We start from the raw sequence: 13173 nt of genomic DNA on the forward strand, positions 1-13173 counted from the left end.
ACCTTGCCTCTAATGAGGCAAACGGCCAATTAACCCGATGGGCAAGTGCAGCATTCTGTCATTGAGTGGAGAACCAGAATTCCCTGCAGACAGGCCCTGTATATCCTTGCAAGCCACCAAACACGAGAGACTCAAATTTGTTTCTAACGACACAGTACAGCTCTTGGAGCTCCATTTCACGCTGGCCCCGTTGGGGCTTTATGACACAGGATCTGAGCGCTAAAGCTGGACTAAGGGCCAGCCTTGCATTTTTGTAAGCTCAGATCCTAACCCTGGGAAAATGCAGTCATTGTCTCCTCCTGGTCCCCCGCCCCCAGCCCATCGCAGGTATTCACCCTGCCGGAGGACAGCAGAGAAAATCGGGCACAACACGAGTAACGCTGTGGCAGGCACTCCCCTGTCGAAGTAATTTCATAACCACATTTAGAAAGGCAACGAAGGAGCAGTACACAGCACACAGAGAGAACCGAGCAGGTACGTCAAAGGCAGAAATCTAAACGCACCAAACAAAGAAGAAAAAAAAATAAAATCCAATACAAACAAGTTCAGAAAATGAGAACGTTATTTTGAAGGAGGCAAAACTTCCCGGCGCTCACAGCACACCTGGGGAGCCAGCATCTGCTCCAGGCCCCTCGCCCAGCCCGGGGAAAGGCCCGTCTCTGCATTAGTAAACACGTCTGGGGAGAGGAATGCACCAGGCAGCACCAGTGCGCACAGAGTTAACGGAGCCACCACCGCATGCCGGTAACGGCGCTCCCAGCCGGGGGCTGGCCGCGATTACCGAGGAAAACCGGGGAAAGCAGCACCCGACGGGGTGGTCGGGGAGGGGGGGGCGGAAGGCTTCAGCGCCTCGAAGCCGCCGGTAAGGGCCGAGAGGAGCCGGGCCACGGGCCCATCCTCCGCGCCCCGCACCGGGGCTCGGGGCTGCGCTGCTGGCGCGGCGCCCGGGGACCGGGGCAGCGGGGGCAAGACCGGGACCTCGAGCCGGGGAGGGGAGCGGGGTCGCCGTAACCCGCACCAAGACCCCGGGGCCGTGCCCGGGGGGAGCGCTGCCGGGCCCGCTGCCAGGCACAGCCCCGGTATCGGCCGGCACGGGGGGGTGCGGGCGATGGTGGAGCGGCCCCCAGCCCGGGCGGGGCACGGTGCCGCCGGTGGTACCCGCCGGGCACCCGCTGCCCCGGCGCCGCCCCGCTGCCGTCCCCCGGCCGCCCGGGCCCGGCGCCCCCCGCCGCCCCCCGCCGCCCCCGCCGGGGCCCGTACCGCAGTCCGCGCAGAGGATCCGCGCCACGTCCCGCTTGAGGTTCTTGCCGCTGGTGTCGAGCGGGGCGAAGGCGGTGCGGAAGACGAGCGGCTCCTCCGTGGGCTCGAGGAAGAAGATGTAGCGGTGGTTGCGCTTCACTTTGAAGCAGGGCGCCTTGGAGCCCACGCTGATGAGCTGCTCCCGCTGCAGCCCGCCGCTGTTGAGGGGCCACAGGTCGAGCACCTTGACCAGCACCCCCCCGGCGGGGCCAGCGCCTCCGCGGCTGTCATTGCCGCCGCCGGCGGGGGGGGGGGGCGGCGACGGACTGCACCTTGCCCTCCAGCACCACGGCCGCCGTGTACGCCTGGTCCTGCACCGACTTGAGGCTGGGCGAGTAGCAGGCGAGCGAGACGCCGAAGAGCAGCATGGAGAAGCCGGGCGCCGGGTCGCGCCTCATGCCGCCGGCTGCCGCTCGCTCCCCGCCGGCCCTGCGGCGGCGGCGGCCGGGCTGCGGGGCTGCGGCGCGGCGGGCGGGCGGGCGCGGCGGGGCGGAGCGGCGCGGACCCGGACCCTCCTCCCGGCGCGGCGCCCCTAGGCGTGGAGCCGAGCCGCAGCCTCGCTGCCGCGGTCCCCGCCGTGCTCCCGGACGCCGCCGGCCGGGCCCCGCAGCGAGGCGAAGCCCTCCCGGCAAGGACGGGGCGGGCGCGCCCCGTGCCGCGCTATTGGGGAGGTGGTGGTGGTGGTGGTGGTTGGGGGGGACACACACACACGCGGCAGTCGGCCCCGCTGCGAGAGAGGGAGGTGGGGACCCTCCCGGGATGCTGCAGAGGTAACCCCTCCACCCCCCCTCGCCTCCCCCGATCCCCCGGGATGCTCTGGAGCACGGAGCCCCCCGCCCCCCGCGACACGGCTTGCACCGGGCCTCCTCCCCTAGGATGCTCTGGCGGCTGGATCCCCCGCCGCAGCCGCCCTCCTCACCGCAGAAAGCCCCTGCGCCCCCCTCCCGATTGCTCTCGCAGCCGGAACTCCCACCCCCCGGCATGCTCCCTCTGCCGGTCCTTCCCCCCCGCTCTCCCCCTCCCCACTCCCACCGCGGATGCTCCCGCAGTCTGCGCCCCCCGCGCCCCGGGATGCTCCCCCGGCCACTCCCCGCCGCCCCTCTGCTCCTGCCTTGCTCCCCGCTCCCCCCATCCTCGGCATTTCCCCGCTCGTCGGAGACCCCCGCATCTCGGGGGGGGGGGACGCGGTGCGGCCGGGCCCCGCGGTGGTTCCCTGCCCTCGGGGGGGGAGCTGACGGGGAGTCCCCTGGGGATGTCCTCTGCAGCCTCCCTCCCCGGCACCCAGCTGCGCTCTGTTCCTGCAGGGCTTGGAGGTCCCCGGGAAGAAGGCAAATCGCGTTCCCTCCATCTCAGACACGGAGCAAGCCCCTCCCTAAGCCCCCAGGCGTTCGCAGCCCCCGGCCCAGAGTCACCGAAGAGGTGCTCATCTGGGGGTCGCTGCAGGTGGCATGGGCTTCCGTGACGGGCAGGGCCCGGGAGCAGGGGTTTCTCTGTGCCTGATGCTTTTGGAGGTGGGAGATTTTTGCCTGAGATTCCCCGCACACCAGAATAAAAAGCATTAAAATACTGGCAAATGGAGGAAGGTAATAGCAAAGGAGACAAAGCCTCCTTTCATGTCCTGATCCCTGCTGTCTCTTTTTAATAAACAAGTGCTCTTCCCCTGCAGTGGTTTCCAGGAGGAGTCAGTTTAATCTCCTAAAAATGGCTTATTTGGGTTTATTTTCAAAGCTGATCCTAAAGTATCTATACTCCTGAAGCCTTGCTGCTCATCTACTGTAATGTGGAAGGGATCTGAGATAATTAATTAGCAGCAGAGGACTTCATATTTGTTGTCACCGTAGATTCTGCATTGAATGAGAGCCACTGTGGTTCCATTACGATGGAGGTGACTCGGAGGCAGGAAGGCTGAGCTCAGCCCAGGCGAAGGGCTGGGGCACACAATTCGTAGCAGGGACACACAGCCATGCCTGTGCTGCAATGGTGACCCAGGGGAAAGGCACAGCCCCTGCCCCAGTGGCTTTACAACCTCAAGGAAACACCTGGCACACCCTAAAAGATGGTGAGATTGGTCTTTGAGCACAGCAGTGAGAGAAGCGGAGCACAGATGGCAGGATGAGGGTTTACCCTCAATTTAATATAATGCAGCCCAAATAATTGGGAAAATATGAAAGGGAGCAGAGCTGCTGCACCCAGGTAGAGCCACAGAGCACTGCCTTTCCTTGTGTTGCCCAGGGCTGGAGCCGGCGTGGTCTCACCGTGATGGCACAGCCCCAGCACACACAACTAGCTCTCCAGCCATGAAGTGACTGTGGCTCTGCACAGCCAGTGGAGGCAACTGCATTTCCTCCTCACCTGGGAGGCAAACAGCCATCTGAATATCTCTGCCATTGCAGAACCATGGTGCACTAGCAGCAGCGCAGTGTATTAACACAACGGGTTGAGGAGCATTTCGTGTGTGCATTTATTTTTTTTTTTTTTGCTAACTGTGGCTTTCTGTTTTCATATGTTTCTTCTGAAAGCATTCTGTTTTGCCATATTTGGGTAACCACGGGTTGTTTTAAGGTTCAGGGGGATGTTGCATGAAGCTGAAAAGGCCTCGGATTTGGTGGTACCAGGCTGGGCTTTGTCCCTATATTTTTGGTGAACAACAAACCCAGTGGCAAAGCCCTGCTGGGACTGTAAACCTCCAAGGTCAGGCATTACTTAGCACACAAACGGGGATTCCTGGTTTCTGTCCCATGTGCCCAGGCAGTGAATTTGACAATAAATTGTCAAATTATATCTATGTTGAATATATGACAATAACAGATCCCTGTCTGGATCCTCCCTGCTCATAGAGATGGGGTAAATGCGGCCAGCTCTATAGAGCAGGGGGCTGCCCACCCACCTGCTCTGCACTATCCACCCTCCCCCAGAGCCATGGTCAACTGGTGGCAGCACAAAAGCCAAGGTCTTCACCATGGTCTTCACACTCCCCTGTTTCAGGCAACACTGAAGGCTCTCCAAGGCTCCCTGTGTGTCCCATGTGCAGCTATAGAGAGCAAACCTTCCAGTCCTGCTAGCACCTGACAAGCAAGAAGTTGTTCTTCTAAAAGCAGCTGAGATGAATTGCTGTTGCTTTCAGGAGGCACATGAAAAAGTATATGGAAGAATAGATTAACCATTTAAGAGAGCAAAAGAGATACTTCACAGCTGGAAGAGGGGATGCAATAGACAGCCCCGGTATTAGAAATGTGCTGCAAGTGCCCAACATGTGCCCCACCACAGGAGGAATCTGCATGCAAAGGTCTGTGAGGCCAGATAACACGAAGCCACAGTGCTGGGGAAGTGCAGTCTTGCGACACAGCTAGCGAGTGACTATGCACAATAGAGGAATACAGGTGGAGGGAGAGGGGGTAAGAAGTGTTTCCCATAGCAGAGAGGGCAGGATTTTGGCTTCAGCAAACTGCTTGAAGGAGTGGGGAAGTCATCTGGCTTCTCTTTTCTTTTGACACAAATCTCTGTGGAAATACACCATTCCCTAACGTTTTGTTGAGACAGCAACACAGACTCTGCCTAGGGGCAAAGGCAATACCTGATGCCATAATTTGATCCAGAGCTCTCCTTCTCTACCCTGCACTTAACCAGAAAATATGGTTTAATAGCCAGGCATTTGTGTTTGTAACCCATCTCCTTCCTGTTTGCAGGCTGAAAATCCCCAGTAGTTCTACAGCTGAGAGAAATTCGGCACAAGATACCTGTGAACCCTCTGGGACAATGTTGAAAAGTGAGGTTTTTCTGCCTCTGGAACATTTTGGGGCCCAGGACACATGACCTTACAAAAGGGCACTGTGCATGAGTCCTTTTCACAGTATTTTTCCTGCTGTTCAACTTGGCTGTTGTGGAGACAATTAGCCTTCATCTCCAGAGACACTTGCAATTCTGTTATCATTTAAGATTAAATTATTTTGGGTTAAATTCCTTCCCCCTGCCCTGCTGCTTCAGGAAAATCATTCTCTTCTATACACCAATAGATCCCTGAGCATTTTGACATATGAAATGAAGAAGGCAAGGCCCTAGGTGTAGTCACCAAACCAATCTGAACTCTGATTTTGACAGAATGAAGCCTAAAATACACATAATATATACACATGTGTGTATATATATATATATATATATATATTTAATCTCTTTCTTTAATTGCCTTGCAAATACTGGACCCTCATTCACAAGATAATGGGATGGCTACAGTTGGCAGAGACCTCAGGAGGTCTGTGGCCCAAGCATTTGCTCTAGCATGGACAGCTGGGGCAGGCTGCTCAGGATCATGCCTAGCTCAGACTTCTCTGTCTCCAAAGATGTAAATCTCACAACCTCCCTGATGGACCTGCTCCAGTTTTGGCAATCTTCAGGATGAAAAAACTTCTTACATTTAATGGAAATTTCCTTCATTCCAGTTTTTACTTCTCACCCCTCCTTGGTCCAAGAGGAGCCTGGCTCTGTCTTTCTGTCCCACCGGCTGCAGCCACCACCCTCATCTCCCATTTTCCTTCTCTTTTCCAGGCTGAGCAAACCTGGCCCTCTGAGACCCTTCTCCTGCCTCTTGGTCTTCACCCCGTGACCTCCACTGCACTTGTACCTGTCTGACAGCACCTTTCTAGTGCTGGAAAGCCCCAGGCTGGAAACAGTGTCCAGCAGGGATTTACAAATGCCACACAGAGAGGAAGGGTCCCTTCCCTCACCCCACTTGTGGCACCCTGACCATACGGTGGTTTTTGTGGAGCCAAGGGCCCTGTTAGAGATTGGTTTGAAGACCTGCAAGCACCAAAGGACTCCTTCAGTTTGCTGGTGTCAGATGGCTGATCCTCATCTGCAAATCACCCATCAGTTCATTGTGGGTGCCTAAAGGGATGGCTGGCAGGAAAAGGTCCTAATTCTCCACGCAGGGCTGGGCTGCCTTTCTCCCAGAGGAATGTAATGGATGCACAAGGAGACAGCCCAGAGTGTGCAGGGACAAGGCCGGCCATCATGCACCGAGGACAGCAAAGGCAGGCAGGCGGTGGTGTGATTCAGCTGGTAGAAAGCTGCACAGCTAGAGAGTGATGGCTTCCTTCCAGCGCGCCATGGGCTGGTGAGACAGACTGAGTCACATCATCTTCTAGTATCTTCTTTCAAGGCCTTATGCTGCCTGATGCCGTAGGCAGTACTCTGTCTTTCCCTGCCTCTGGGCTGTAGCATGTATGTGGCATCCTGACCACAATCATAGAATCATGGAATGGATCAGGTTGGAGGGAACCTCAAAGATCATCTAGTTCCAACTCCCCCAGCCACAGGCAGGGATGACACCCACTAGGTTGCTCAGGGTTCCTCATCCAACCCCGTCTTGAACACTTCCAGGGACAGGGCATCTACAACCTCTCTGGGCAATCTGTTCCAGTGCCTCGCCACGCTCTGAGTGAAAAATTGCCTCCTAACATCTAGTCTAAATCTCCCGTCTTGTAGTTTAAAACCATTTCCCGTTGTGAATAACTGATTGAGCAAATAGTTTTTCTCCATCTTTTTTATTAGTCCCCTTTAAGTACTGATAGGTTGCAATGAGGTCTCCCTGGAGCCTTCTCTTCTGTAGGGGCAGACAGAGCTGCACAGCTGGGAGCACCTCCTCCTGCTCCTTCTTCTCTGAACTTGGTGCTCATGGGGCTGTTTCTCACTTTCTCCTCACTACACACTGCTGTGCACACTTTGCTTTTTCTTGACTGTGTTCTCAGAGAAGCACCACCAGCATCGCTGTCAGGCTCAGCTCAGCCCTGCAGTGGGTTCTCTGCAGAGCCAGCTGGACCCATCTGGAACGCCTTGCAGCCGTCTGCAGCCCCTTCTTCAAACACCTTTCCACCTTCACCCAATAGACCATTAATTGTTCACCCAATAGAGAAATCTTAGCTTTTTTTTTAAAGCTTTCTAGAAAGAGCTCAGAAGAGCTAAAGTGCTGAAGCTCAAGGGTTGTGCCTTGATCAGGGACTTGCATTGGTTTTACCTGCGTAGAAAGGGAAGAGAGGGGAGATGACAAAAATATTTGGGTTCCGAAGCATGTTTACCAGATAGTACTTTTTAAATCTCACCCTTTGCTGTTCAATGCATGTTCTGTTTCTCCCGTGTCTGTTCCTCAGGGTAGGGACTCCCATTTGCCACAGCAGCTATCACTTCGTTTTGGCCTCTTCTGCTACTCATTTTGACTCAGAAACTTTTTTTTTTTTTCAGTTTTATCACCATGTTTGTTAGCTGACACCATCCCTGCTTAGTCTCAAGGCCGACATTTTTTTTTCAGATTTTCACCTCGTTTAAGGATGGTCAAAATGGTGGCAAATTTAAAATACTTCCCAGTTTCCTCTCTCTTCTGCAAAATCCACTGCCCCTTTTAGTAAAGAGGTTCTGTGTTTATTATCAACCAAGAGTCAGATCTTTCTGCACCAAACCACCTCAATGCAACTGCTCTTGAATGTTTGTGTCTCTAACCCACTCAAACTCCTTTCTGACTGGGTTTTTATTTATTCATCTTTCATATTTTCCCCTTGTCAGCCAGTAAAGTCAGTTCATTCTGCATTCAGGCACAAGCTGGCATTCCTTGTGAAGACCCACTGTTTCAGAAAACAACTGTTTCATTCCCCATCTGCTTTAATTGCAGCAAAGGCCATCTGTCCCCTACCTTCCTGCTAAAAAAAAAAAAAAAAAAAAAAAAAAAGATATAATAAAAAATCACATTTGCCACCCTAGAAGAGAGAGGGAGCATCTGAGCTCAGCCCCGGTTCCACCCTGTATGGAGGACCCCAAGGGTCAGCAGCATCCTCTAAGACCTCTACCCCTCAAACACCTGCTGAAGGGGGCAGGTTTTCGTTCACTTTTTAATATTTTGCCCCTGTGGTTTCCCAGTGATGCCTGTAAAGCAAATCACTACTCTGGTCTCTGTCTCCCTCCGCAAAAGGAGCTTCTGGCATGAAGAGTCCAGCTACAGACACCACAGAGCTCAGCATCTCAAGGACAAAATCCCTCCCTGCCTCAGTGAACCTTTGGCTCTTCTGCCAGGTAGCAGTGACCCCCAACAGCATAGACAGACAGTTTGCAAATCCCCAGCATCTTCCACTTTAGTTGAAAACAAGTTTCAGCAGACCCTATCAAAGTCCAGGTGTGGCCTCGCCAGGGCTAAACAGAGGAAGAGGATCACCTCCCTCAACCTACCGGCAACCCTCTTCCTAAAGCACCCCAGGATCCCGTTGTCCTTCTTGGCCACAAGGGCACACTGCTGTCTCATGGTCAGCCTGCTGTCCACCAGGACCCCCATGTCCCTCTCTCCAGAGCTGCTCTCCAGCAGGTCAGTCCCCAGCCAGTACTGGTGCCTGGGGTTATTCCTCCCTAGGTGCAGGGCCCTGCACTTGTCTTTGTCGAACTTCATCAGGTTCCTCTCGGCCCAGCTCTCCAGCCTGTGCAGGTCCCTCTGAATGGCAGCACAGTCCCCTGGGGTATCAACCACTCCTCCCAGTTTTGTGGCATCCACAAACTTGCTGAGGGTGCACTCTATTCGGTCATCCAGGTCACTGGTGTGAGTTGAACAAGACTGGACCTGGTACTGACCCCTGGGGGACACCACTATCTACAGGCTTCCAAGTAGACTGCACCTCTGAGCACAACCCTCTGAGCTCTGCCATGCAGCTGATTACCAATCCACTTCACTGTCCGCTCATCCAGACTGCACTTCCAGAGCTTGTCTATGAGGATGTTATGGGAGACAGTGTGGAAACCTTGTCAAAGTCAAGGTAGACAATATCCACTGCTCTCCCCTCATCTACCCAGCCAGTCATCCCATCACAGAAGGCTATCAGGTTGGTTAAGTGTGATTCCTGCTTGGTGAATCCATGCTGATTACTACCGATCACCTTCTTCTCCTCCACGTGCTTGGAGATGATCTCCAGGATGAGTGATTCCATCACTTTTCCAGGGGTGGAAGTGAGACTGACTGGCCTGTAGTTTCCTGGGTTCTCCCTCTTGCCCTTTTTGAAAACCAGAGTGACATTGGCTTTCTTCCAGTCCTCAGGCACCTCTCCTGTTCTCCACAACCTTTCAAAGATGATGCTATCAATAACATCCACCAGCTCCCTCAGCACCCATGGGTGTATCCTATCAGGGCGCGTGGATTTGTGGGTGTCAAGTTTGCCTACATGATCTCTAACATGATCCTCTTCAACCAAAGGAAAGTTCTCCTTTCTCCAGACTTCCTCTCTTGTCTCTAGGGTCTGAGATTCCTGAGGGCTGGTATTAGTAGTGAAAGCTGAAACAAAAAAAGCAGTCAGAAAATCTGCCTTCTCTGTATCCTTCATCACCAGGGCACCCACCCCATTCAGCAGCGGGCCCACATTTTCCATAGTCTTCTTTTTCCTATTGACACATTTGAAGAAGACCATCTTGTTGTCCTTGAAATCCCTTACCAGTTTGGCCATCCTGCTAGCACAGACATGCATGCCCCTCTTAGTGAGGTAGATCCCAACTCTCCCCATCAGTTCTCAATCTTCAAGCAGGGTTCCATGGTTATAGAAACCAAAACCCTGTTGCCAACACCAGCAGCACAGACAGCTGTTAACTTTGAATATCCATCTTTTAATTTCTCTCAGGTAGACGAGGACTGGGATAGAGGTAGGCCTCCAAAATCTCCTATTCCACTGGCTTGTCAAAGGCTCCAGTGAGCAGCATGTCTGCCCAGAGCAAGCCAAGATTCATTTCAGTTCTCCACCAGCAGAGCTGTCATGTTCTGGGGGGTTTCCTTGGCTTACCCCTGTCTCACTGTGTTCCTGTATCTCCTGCCTGTTAATGTCACCTCCCTGGCCACTGCCAGTAGGGGAGTGCAGAACTGAGTGATGCAGCTATAGGCACCAGTGCTGCCTCTCCCAGAGAGCAAAACAGTTTGGAGGCCTAATCCAGCTCTCTCCTCTGCAGAGAGCCCTCCCCTAGCTGTGTGAGCATTGTCCTGCTGTCTTTCTGCAAGATGCTCAAGAGTCCAAAGAAAACAAGTTGGGTACATTCACTGTCTGGAGACAAAACAGTACTTTCACTAGAGGGATAAAACCCATCATGGAAAGCCTTTTGTCTCTTGGCAATCAAAGCGACAAAGACCCACCAAAAGTCAAGAGCTAAGTGGTTTCTTGCACATGGGAGAAAATCTACTAGGGTTCTCTCTAGCCCCCTTTATATTGTATTAACCTAGGAGCAAGGAAGAAAAAAGTCAGTCATCTTTTGAGGAAATGAGTGCCTCTTTTATTTGCTGCCCTCCCCAGGAAACTCATTCTCTCCTTGTCCACCCACACAAGCAGGAATGATGAATGGAAGCAAAATATAAACAGATTAGCCTTTCTTTTTCTTCCTAGCCTTCCCAATCAGATGTTTTGGTCCATGCCTTGGTACCCAAATTTTGCACGTCAATATTTCTGACCACTTGCCTGTGTGGCTCATAGTGCCTTTCAGATGTTCTGTTTGTTAGACATGTACATAGGTATCCATGACATTTATAAGCAGCTCCAGCTTCAGAAGGTCTCACACCACTCAGTGTGGAGGAGGCGGGGGGGGAGCCTACTGCTGAAGAGCCACTGCCACATCAAACCTCTCTGCACTAGGGTGCATTTTTTGGCTCCCTACTTCTGCAGCCCCCAATCTCCAGGCCATCAGCCATCCGGCTCTGTGAAAGGGACTATTCCATCTCAGAGACTCTCCTCAGGATTGGATTTCTCTATCAGCTACCAGTGCATCAGATACATGTATGTCTGTGTACCCCTTGGTTCCCAAAGCCTCTGGCAGACCAAACTGTGTCATGGCTCCCTTGGCCTGGAAGTCCTAATCGGTAAGAGAAGGTTGAACCACTGCCTCTCACTGGGTCAGGAGTCATTTAGAAAATTCTGCTTTTGGAGGTGTCATTTCAAACATGGAAATTTTTGCTGCGAAAACAGATGGAGCAACCTGGAGGGCTGTGTGACAGCTGGGAACCCTTCCTGTGAAGCAGCACTGTGTACTGACAAGAAACTCTTCATCTGTAGCCCCACCAGTTCTCCTACCTCCACCCCAACTTTTCACTAAAAAATAACAACATCAGGTAAAGGTGAGTATATGTGGGTTTTGCTCAACCTGAAACCATTTTCTGACCAACAGTGGTGAAAAATCTTTCACACTAAGCTCCTGCCAGAGACAGAAGAATGCACACAAAGGGCCACCAAGAGATGCTGACACAGGAGAAGCCATTGCAGACAGACCACAGTGCCCAGCATGGGCAGTAACTTCCCTTCATATTGCACTTTAACCTCATAGTAACACTCCAAATCCTTCATGGCAACTGCATGTCACAACAGAGCATGAATTCTTTGCTACTACAGCATCAGCCAGGCACAAGGTAGGCTTCTAATGAGTTCAAGGTGGCAGCTAACAACCCAGGCAGTGCAGAGGTTTCATGTTATCAAATTCCATACACAGCACCAACACTTCTCCTTTCAGCCCACCCCGGTGTTTGGCATGGGTGACACATTGCAGAGATTGGGTACTGGCTGGGGGGGGGGGCAACAAAAGAGGATGATGGCAATGGGGTGATGCCAGCAAGTTTGAAATTGGGGTGTGTGCACAACCACTGAAAGGCTGATGAGAGCATTTACATTAAAGCAACAGCTTTCTGCACTGTAAAATACATGTGTCATGGAGGTGAACTCTTACCAAGCACTAAGGGCTGCCTGCAGAGTCAGGAAAATGTTCCTCCTCCCCACTTTTGCCTGTTTGATGTATTTTGTTATAAAAATATGCTGAGTACCTTATTACATGTATAGAAAATAGAGAGAAGGACATGAGGCACCATGAGAACAATAGAGACACAGAAGGCTTCTTGTCTGACTTGGACTTTGACTTCCTTTTAGGTTTAAATGTTGTCTGCCACTGTTTAGGGGAGAGACTTTCTCTGAATGACTTCTGAGATTCAGACCATTTCTGCTGTAACAAGTTAATGTTTACAGACACACCATGGCTGGAGAACACCCTCGATATTGCAGAAGCAGTGACTTGTTTAATGGATTCAAATAAATTGAAAAGCAAAGCCCAGAAGCTGAAGTGGCAGCATCTAAGCCCTGTACTGAGAGGTGCAGAGACCTTACAGTGAGATTAAATATAGGTCTCACAAACCAGAATAACAGTGCTTTTACTGAGAAGATAATCAAGCCCTGGAGGAAATTACATGATATAAAGCTTAGATTTAAAATAAATGTGAAATGAGTTGGTGGATTCGGGACCAGTTCCTTATGGAAAAGTTTTCACATCAGAAAAATCACTTGATGAAACTGGCTTTTTAATTAGCAGTTCTGGCAGAAAGCCAGGAGGATGAAAGGGGTGGTGGAGCCTCAGTCCTCATCTAGCCCTTTGCAAGGAGGGCCAGGGACAGTGGAGGGCTGGGATCAGGAAAGGGGTGGACTCTGCGTAGGCCAGGCCAGGACACAGGCTTTGACTCTGCATAGAAGGAGCAGCCCTCTGACAGCATCAGACCTTTTGGTAGTAAGGTCCCAAATCCAATCTCCCTTCTGTGATGCCCAGCCAGAGACTGGCCACATGACATGGCCACCGTCTTGACCAAGCACTTCTGCAGCCAGTTCAAAAGATACAAATAAAAAAATAAAGACCAAGCTGTTTTTTCTTCTCCTTCTTTCTTTTCTTGCTTCACATCAGACTGTAATCCTCTCCTTCGCAGTTTAATTGTATCCTTATTTCTCCTTCTCCCAATGAGTTAATGTGAATGATTTTACTCCAAGGTGGAACATGAAGTCTTGCTCCATGCTGAGCTTGACAGCAAAATGCGGGGCCCAGGAGGCACATGATATCCTGCTTCTCATG

General features: G+C 52.3%; 1 long non-coding RNA gene across 1 annotated transcript; it reads left to right on the forward strand.

The window, feature by feature from the left end:
* The first annotated feature begins 9392 nt into the window (after positions 1–9392).
* On the forward strand, positions 9393–12570 carry LOC116495024. Its single transcript, XR_004253918.1, has 2 exons — positions 9393–11410; positions 12210–12570. It is a non-coding gene; the product is annotated as an uncharacterized LOC116495024 (long non-coding RNA).
* The last annotated feature ends 603 nt before the right edge of the window (positions 12571–13173 follow it).

This window comes from Aythya fuligula, chromosome 14 (assembly GCF_009819795.1).
Source record: "Aythya fuligula isolate bAytFul2 chromosome 14, bAytFul2.pri, whole genome shotgun sequence".
Taxonomy (NCBI): Eukaryota; Metazoa; Chordata; class Aves; order Anseriformes; family Anatidae; genus Aythya; species Aythya fuligula.